The sequence below is a fragment of the Aptenodytes forsteri genome, unplaced genomic scaffold, assembly GCF_000699145.1.
Source record: "Aptenodytes forsteri isolate BGI_AS27 unplaced genomic scaffold, ASM69914v1 Scaffold379, whole genome shotgun sequence".
Classification (NCBI taxonomy): Eukaryota; Metazoa; Chordata; class Aves; order Sphenisciformes; family Spheniscidae; genus Aptenodytes; species Aptenodytes forsteri.
The window spans coordinates 382369-390602 of record NW_008794088.1 but is presented as its reverse complement, the minus strand read 5'-3'; positions in this window follow the sequence as shown (position 1 = coordinate 390602).

Sequence of the window (8234 nt, the reverse complement as noted above, 5' to 3'; positions counted from 1 at the left end):
AGTCTTTTAGTCTTTTCCAACCTTAATGATTCTATGATTCTATGATTCTATGCTCGTTACCCCCATTAGCTAATTGAAATGGAAATAAGAAAAGAGACCAAACTTCTCTGGGAAGGGGCTGTAACACTTGCAAATAAATGTTTGCAACTGCTCTAAAGCACCTCCCTGGCCCCCTGCCCCAGGCAGCTGCCCCAGGCAGCTACCCCAGGCAGTGATGTGTCCTCGGGCAGTGGAGGGATGGGGCATCCTGAGGCAGCCAGATCAGACTAACAGCAGCCGACTGCAACTGAGTGGTAGCAGAGTTAACAAACCAAGAGGTACTAAGAAGAGTGACTGAAGAAAGGAAAAAAAAGACAATGGAGGCACTTTGTGCCTCTAATGATGGCTGTGATGCGGCAAATGAGGGAAAATTAGCACCAGACAGACAAATGGCAACTCATTTCAAAAGGCACTGAATGAGACAAAATTGCAATGAGAAGCTCAGGAGATTATCTCAGTGGCAATGAAACTTTATCTCCCAAGGAATCCAGTGCTCCCACACACTGCCTTGCATGCCGTCTGTACCCTCGGAGCTCTCCCTCCCTGCCCTTTAGTGATCCCCCTCACTCTTACATAAATACTAGAACTGAGAAAACATTTATTCAGAGCAGGAGGGTGAATTTGCTTTGATGCTATCCTCCCTCCCACCTTTTAAAATTCGTATCTGCATCAAACAGTTTCTGTCTGCAGCGAAGGTGAACAGGAGTAGGAAGTCATCACTACTCCGGTGGCCAAAAGCTGACATTGTGCTCAGCTTCATGCAACAGTCTGAGAAACCAAGGTGGCCTTATCACAGTTAGGGTCAGGGAGGTTTTGCCTTGGGGCACAAGGACAGTGGCTGTGTAATATGGTTTCTGCTTGTATACCAGAGGGAATAGTTCCCTTCCTCGGCCGGTTGGGCAATTTCACTTAATGAATTGCTGAACTCTGTCCCTGTCTGTCTCTGAAACACTAGCAATGCCATTGCGTTCTCCTGCTCTGTCTCTGTGACATGCGGTTGTTTTTTAGCCTTGTGCCCTCTTGTCCTAAGAGACATAAGCTTGTCAAGGGTGGAAAGAGGCGTGTGTCATGGGGAGGGAGCCTGTGCACCGCTCTGTACATCCTTCCACACCTGGTGCCTACTCCAGGGCCACCCGTGACGGAGGAACAAGGCTTGACAGCCAGGCCTGGGTCTGTGTGTTCAGCCAGTCGAAGCAATACAGTAATTTAGGGAGTGGGAAGCCTACAGCATGGGACTCTGCTGGGACTCTTGCTGTGGTAGCAGTTTCTGTCCAATGCTTACAAACAGTAGGGATTCATACCAGAGATAGACTAGTACCTGCCTAAAGTCCTTCTTGACACCTCCTGAGCTAAGTGAGCCTGATTCATTGCACTGGCTTTAGCCTCACTTCAAAAGGATGGCACCAGCTTGGTGTAAGAGGTTACCTGGTGGCGAATCAGGTATGAGTGAATTGGGTTTTTTTTCATATATGCTCATTACCAATGCCTATGAATAACCCCAAGAGAGCCAGAATGACAGCACTGCTTGTGCTCACCCAACAGCTCTGTCACCTGAAAAGATTACTGCGATTACTGTGCAATTTTGGTTCTAGGCACAAATGCCTTCTTTAAGGGCCAGATGTGATGAAAATCAGCACTGATATGCTGACACCAATGAGTCTGCTGTGCTGGTTAGTGAGCTCCTCTCCAGTGTCAGAGTTACTGTATGCAGAACCTATCAAACAGGAGGGATTCAGCCATGTCATATAGTGATGGGACTCTGTGCTTGACAAGTGCCACAGAGGCAAAGGACAGGTATGATGTGTGGGCACCTGCTCTGGAGCCTTGAAGTCATGCTGTCCCATAATGGCAATCTTGCCCTAGAGATTTAATTCAGTGGAGAGCCCATTTAGCTGAGCTGTTCTTCATACAGGAGAGGCAGCCCTTGAGAAGGGCTACCTGGGCTGTGGTTGCTCTGTGCACACCCTGTGCCTGCAGCAGGATCCCCGACGCTGGGCTCACTGGTCCCTCTGATGCTGGTTGCACATCCACATCCCCCCAGCGCCAGCAAATGACTGTGGGCAAACCCATCAGAGGCATGGCGCAGTGGGACCCTGCCGAGCGGCGCTGAACACAGAGGCTGAGTCTCACCCAGGGGCCGGAGTGTGCTGGCAGGTAGCAGGCTCCTCTAATAATTTCCTTGTAATGAGCAAATTAGCTAAAATCAAAGCCAGTCTCCAGACACTTTATGAACAGATAAAAGAAGTGTGGCTGCATAGGGAAGTGTTTGATGGGTGCTCAGCTCCCTTGTTTTCTGCTCTTATTCTCTTCCTTCTCGGTCATTCAAATCTCCTTTCCACCTTTATTGGTATTAGATAGTTAATCTCCTTGCAGCGTTAGTGTTTGTCTCTTCCATTTCTGTTTCTAGTGCATGATTTTGTTGAGCAAGCACGAGCCATTTGGCCCACATTGATTATTTATGAAGGTGGGAACCTTTTTTATCTCAGCTGCTTAGTAACTTAACCGTGGTGTAGAAAGAGGCTGTCTAGAAGTAGCTGCACGTCTTGCAGGAGCTGGGAGACAGGGAAGGCGGTTGAGGTGCTGCAGTATCTGATAGGAAGGGAGTAGAGAAGGGAGACAAATCAGGCTGAATTCACTGTAAAGGGTGATTTATCTATTATGCCACTAGAAAGCAGGGGTAAAATGATACCCTTGGGATTTTATAGCGCCTTGCATTCACCTTGCAGAGGTGCTAAGAAAATATCAGTAAAGAGTGAGGTCCATTATTATAATGTCCAACAAGAAGGGACAAAATTTTTTCAGGAATGAGTGCAACGAGAACATTGCACCTCTGCTTGTGATGGGCTGGCAGCTCATCCCTCACCGTGCGCAGGCAGATGCTCCGCAGTTGCCTGGGTGCCGGCTGTACAGCCTGACTCTGCCTGACTCTGCGAGTGAGGGCAGAGCCAAAGAGAACAAAGGATTTCTAGTTCAAGCCAGGCTTAGTGGGAGAGGTGTTGCAACCCTCCGGTGAGGCTGCATACCGTGATTTCTGCAAAACCAGGCAAGTCACGCACTTGTAATGGGTCACTGGGACCTGCTCAGGTGGAAACAGAAAATTACTTTCCCTCCCCAGCCCCCGCCCTTTCCTAGCCCAGCCTTTTGTATTTTCTCTCTTTTCATTGCCTATCTCCTCACATTGCCTGCTACTAGTCCAGAAGATGGGAAAAGAAACACAGCTGACCAAGTGTTCGCAAAGAGATTTGCAGAGGGACACCCGTACGAAATAACGCACCGTTGAGAGGATACATTCTCAGGATCCAACACACGAATACAAGGCTGGCAGCCTGGAAAGGTGTTGTCCCTTTCCAATACACACAAGGATGCAGGAAGGCAAATCCATTGCATGCTGAAAACTGCTCTGGAGCAAAATAAATAGATCAGCACTAAAGGACAGGAGCTGAACTCTTTTATGAATGGATGTGCTACTAGAGTGTACTGCAAACAGGATAATGGAATATCAGTTCAAATTTCACTTCACTGTTACTACTAAATTGGAATCCTACACAGAGTTTAATATAGTTCTCCTAAAAATTTCTTGTCGCTTTTGCTCTTCCCTTCATCCAGTGACAGCTGAACCTGTCAGATTCCAATCTGTCCCACGGCTCATGAAAAAAATGTTTTATGGGAAAAATATTTAACAGGAACATAAATTTAAATGCTGCTCCCACATCTTCTTTCAGACAGAAAATGTTACAGGAGCTGCCTTCGAGGTGACCAGCCAGAATACCGTAAGGTTACTGTGAGGAAAGGAGGAGGGCAGTCTGCCCCCTTCTTTAGCTGCATGTCGCCAGGATGTGCCATGACATTCTCTGGTGGGATGAAAACAGGATAAGGACAGGGCGTATCTGGGAGGCATCCGCAGTCAGCCAAGGAAGTATATGCATGCACCATGGATCTTGAGCCTGGTTTAGCAAAGGATGGATCCCAAGGATCTCCACCATCATTTAAAAGCATGGCTTTCTTCACTGTGAGCAGGGTCGTGGGGATAGCTGCCGAGGGAGGATGATGTCTCCGTGGCACAGACACAGCTCCTCTACCCCAGCATGAGTTATCAGAACAGCTGAGAGAGGAGAAGGTACAACTCTCAGGATCCCTCTCGACTGAGGGAATACCCAAGTGCATGCTCCATAAGTGGGTTCTGCTTTTTGACCAGCCACTGAGCTGAGGCTTTCCGTGAGGCTTGCTGAACAAAAGGCAAATCTAATTTTCCCCTCCAGCAGTCTTGACAGCAGCAGAAAGGCAGGGCTGATCTGTTCTGAGCAGCACAGGGATGCTTTGCTGTGGCTGCCGTGCAGGCTGCATGGCTCTCTGGCTGCCCCATTTCCAAACCCTGCAGTGCCACCAGTGTGCTGCCACCCCTGACCCCCATCTTCCCTGGCATGGTGCAGGGGGTGCACCCCCAGTCACCAATGCAGTAGAGCTTTGCCCTTCTTATGCCAAGGCCTCCCAAAATCCTCATTCTCTTTCCCTATTACACCAGCTACCGCGTCACCACGTGGCAAAGGCTGCCCAGTTCAGGTTGCCATCGCTGCAGTGCCGGTTGAATGACAATTGCATTTAAACCCAGATATTAACAAAAGCGTAAGGGGTAGTTGACAGTGCTTGTTTGCAAGTGGAGGCCCATGCCCACATGCAGTGCCAAGGCTCTGTGCACAGCTCAGCTGGCGTAGAGCCGTTACTGATGAGGAGCCGAGTGAGCTAAAAAGGTGTTTCTAGTTTAAAATTGGATCTTATGAGCTTAATAAAGATAAACTACAAGAAAGCCTTAGCGTACATGTGCAGACTTTTCTGTGACTACAGCAGGCTTGTTCAGAGCTGCAAGGACGGGAAGTGCTGTAAAGACAGAGGTAGGCAGCGCGCTGCACAGGTACATGCTCTCCCGAGGCATTTCACTTTGCAGACCGTTCACCTACAGAGACGGTCCCAAGAAGCCTTTTCCCTGCTGGGTGTTTTGCTTACAGAGGCATTCCCCAGAGATCATCCCTGGAGACGCCTTTACCCTTAGAAGACAGCTGTCTTCATGGCATGTATTTTTAACAAGGCTTAAGGATACGTTTTATTCCCATCCTCTTCCCTGCAGAATAAATACTTTGGAGCAGAGTAGTTATTGATCTGATCTGCACGAAATCCTGAGAGACAAGCTCAGTTGTGCGCTCTGCCACAGCCTCTTCCCGCAGCCCTGGGCAAGCGACAGAGCCCTGCTGCACAAGCAGGAGGTAGGTATCACAAAATGTCTTGAGGGTGTAAGCCGTCACAGCCCTGTGTTGCAATAATCACCCTTTGCATAGTGCTCCAGGGGTTGCGAGGATAATATTGTTAGAGTACTGACAGCTCCTGGGTAAAGTGTGATAGAAGTACTGTGATGCTGAGGCTGGCAGACTTCTGAGGTCTGGAGGCATCGCCAGTGATGTCAGACAGTCCTTTAGTCTTAGCATTGCTAACGCCAAATTTGAACGGCTAGAGCTGGCCAGCCATTTGGGCACCAGACACCGCTGGAGCATCTTATTTACTTGTGATGGCAACCAACAGCCAAGTGCCTGTGTGAGCAATGGCTTGCTCATATGGAGGGTCTTGACTAGCTAATATTGGGACCTGGAAGATTTGGCAAAATGGTTTCTGGCCATTTTAGAATTTTCCTGTATGAACAGAGAGGAAAAGTCACACCTCCTGTGTGTAAACATGCCTGGGTGGAGAAGTGAACCTGTGTTTGTGAGCTCCCCCCTTGCTTCAGATCAAAATGCTGGTTTGATCCTATCTCTCTTTCAGGGCACATCTGACATCAGGTTTTGTATTTTAAATGAAGGGAGGCTTCTTGCCATGTGATGGCAAGCACAGTAGAGACAGAAAGGGGTTCCCTGGTTCTGGGCTTTGTGGTCCCCAAGCTCCACAAGAAAGCAATAAACTAGAGAAGCATGACCTTAATGGCCTTAAATGCTTCCAGTCTGTGTAATATTGTGATAGGATCATCATGTGGGTTTTGCTAGTGCGATGCTACAGGGAAGGAAATGAAGACGGCTACAGTTGTGTGAAGCATCCAAACCTTGTGAGGCTAACAGAGGCAGATGGTAACTATGGAGCGATGAGGGGGAGCCTGAATCCTTCTTCCACCTGTGCTTAGTACCTCTGTGAAATCACCTGAGAAGTTATATGAGGGATCGTTTGCTATGGGGCTGATAGAAAGTGCACTGATAGAAAGTGAAGGCATGACCATGATCTTTGCAGATGCCCACAGCCTCAGTCCAGAAGATCCTTCAGAAAAGTTCTGATGAGCCGTGAATGGTGCTCTTTCTTACAGGAGGTGCACTTTGCTACCTCAGAGAGTGCTTTCTTTTCTTACCTCAGCAGCATGTTTTCTGACTGCCTCAGCTAAACCAAGCAGTTGGGTTCTTTTGCAAGTGCTTATCTGCTGAGCACCTATATATGTCAGGGTGCAACCCCTGGAAAGCAAATCTTTATAGTTTCACACTTCTTGGTGCTTAGATTCTTGATTTGTGCCTTTTCTACAGAGAGAGTTAATTGCCAGACTCTGGACCTGGCATGTTTAAACTTCTGATCTGGCTTGTTTAAAACTGGGATCATTCACGTCTCTATCCTGCATGGAGGGAGTGCTGCAAAAAGGTATAGATAGCCAAGTCTCACCCTGAGACGCTCTCTGTGTGTGCTCGTGCACTGCCACTGCTTTACAAACTTCTCTCTCCCTGCCTGGAAACAAATAAAAAACCAGACAGCCCAACAGCTCAGATGCAAGGGCTCGAGCTCTTGATCATGAGCAGTGTTTGGCAGCGGAGGAAAAACATGCAGACTCATTCATAGAAATGCTGCGTGGAGCTGCCGTGGAAGAGCCTGTGGGCGTATGATGAATGCCTAGTAATTAAGCTGATTCTGGGCACGTTGATTATCACTTCAGGGAGACGTGGAACATCCTGCAAATACTTACACAAACATCTGATTCCCAGGGCACACGCGCACACATGTGTGTGTGTGTATGGGAGGGAAGGGAAAGCAGCCTGACAAGTGTTTTGAGAGTAAGAATAAATAGGTGCTGCTGCATCTGTGACTTTGTTCTGGTTTTTAATCCAGCAGGGAGGAACCACAGGAATTTGTACATTTATAATCCTGCTTTCTGTCTCTGTCAGCCAGAGTGAACAACTCATTAGCATGAAGATTTTGCTCTTTTGGTTCATCCAAGTACTAACGCAGAGAGAAGCCAAGTGGACTTGGGAGGCCCTTGCTGAGCACCTCTTGTACTTTTTGCTGCAGTAGCACTGGTGCAGGAACAATCCGTTTTCTTAGGGCACTATCCAGGTCCTACTGTAGTCCATGGAGTCCTTGATAAAAACTTACTTAGGACTTTAAGCTGTAAGCTTTAGGAGTGTGGCTGCTGCAAAAGAGGTTTGAATCTGGAGCAGAGAGTTGTACCTCTCCCCACCCCCAAAGTCTCAGAGATATTTGGCTCTGGGACTTTGGTGAGGATATATCAGTTAGTTAGGCTATTAAAGCCCTGGTTTAGTACCCAACAGGTTTGGAAAATATCAAACTGAAGAGATAGAAAATAAGAAAATGGAAATTAGTATATCTGAGAAGGATCTATTTTATATCACAGGGGGATGCGCCACAAGTCCAGCTGCTCTTGTTTTGTGCAAGGTGGGGATGATGCAGATGATGCTCTGAGATCCCACCCAGTCCTGATCTTTTGGAACATTTCCTACAGCAGAGTGCCATGGCTTCCACTGCCATGGGGCAGGCTGCCATGGGGCAGTTCCACTCCACACTTCCCAGCAGGCTCTTTCCTGTGTCAGGTACTGCAGCACGAAATCCAACATGCTTCTGCACTGTCTCATCGAAGCTCTGGACTTTCCTTGTATCCTAGCACAGCATTAGTGCTGAGGCAAGGAGGAAACTAATTGCCTCCAGGCATTTTTCATCAGCCTGTGCGATTCATACAGAGCTCCTGGCCTTGCAGATTATGAAGACGGGCAGGAAGACAGACATGGGGTGTATGCGTGTGACAGGGGTGGGGGGCAGCAACTCCAGATAGCACTCCCTGCTTAATTGGTTTCCTTCCTTTCCCACTGTATTAATCACCTCCCTGTGCATGCTGCCCAGGGCTCATTTCAAGTCATTTTGCGGGCCTGGCAAGAGGGACGGGGAGT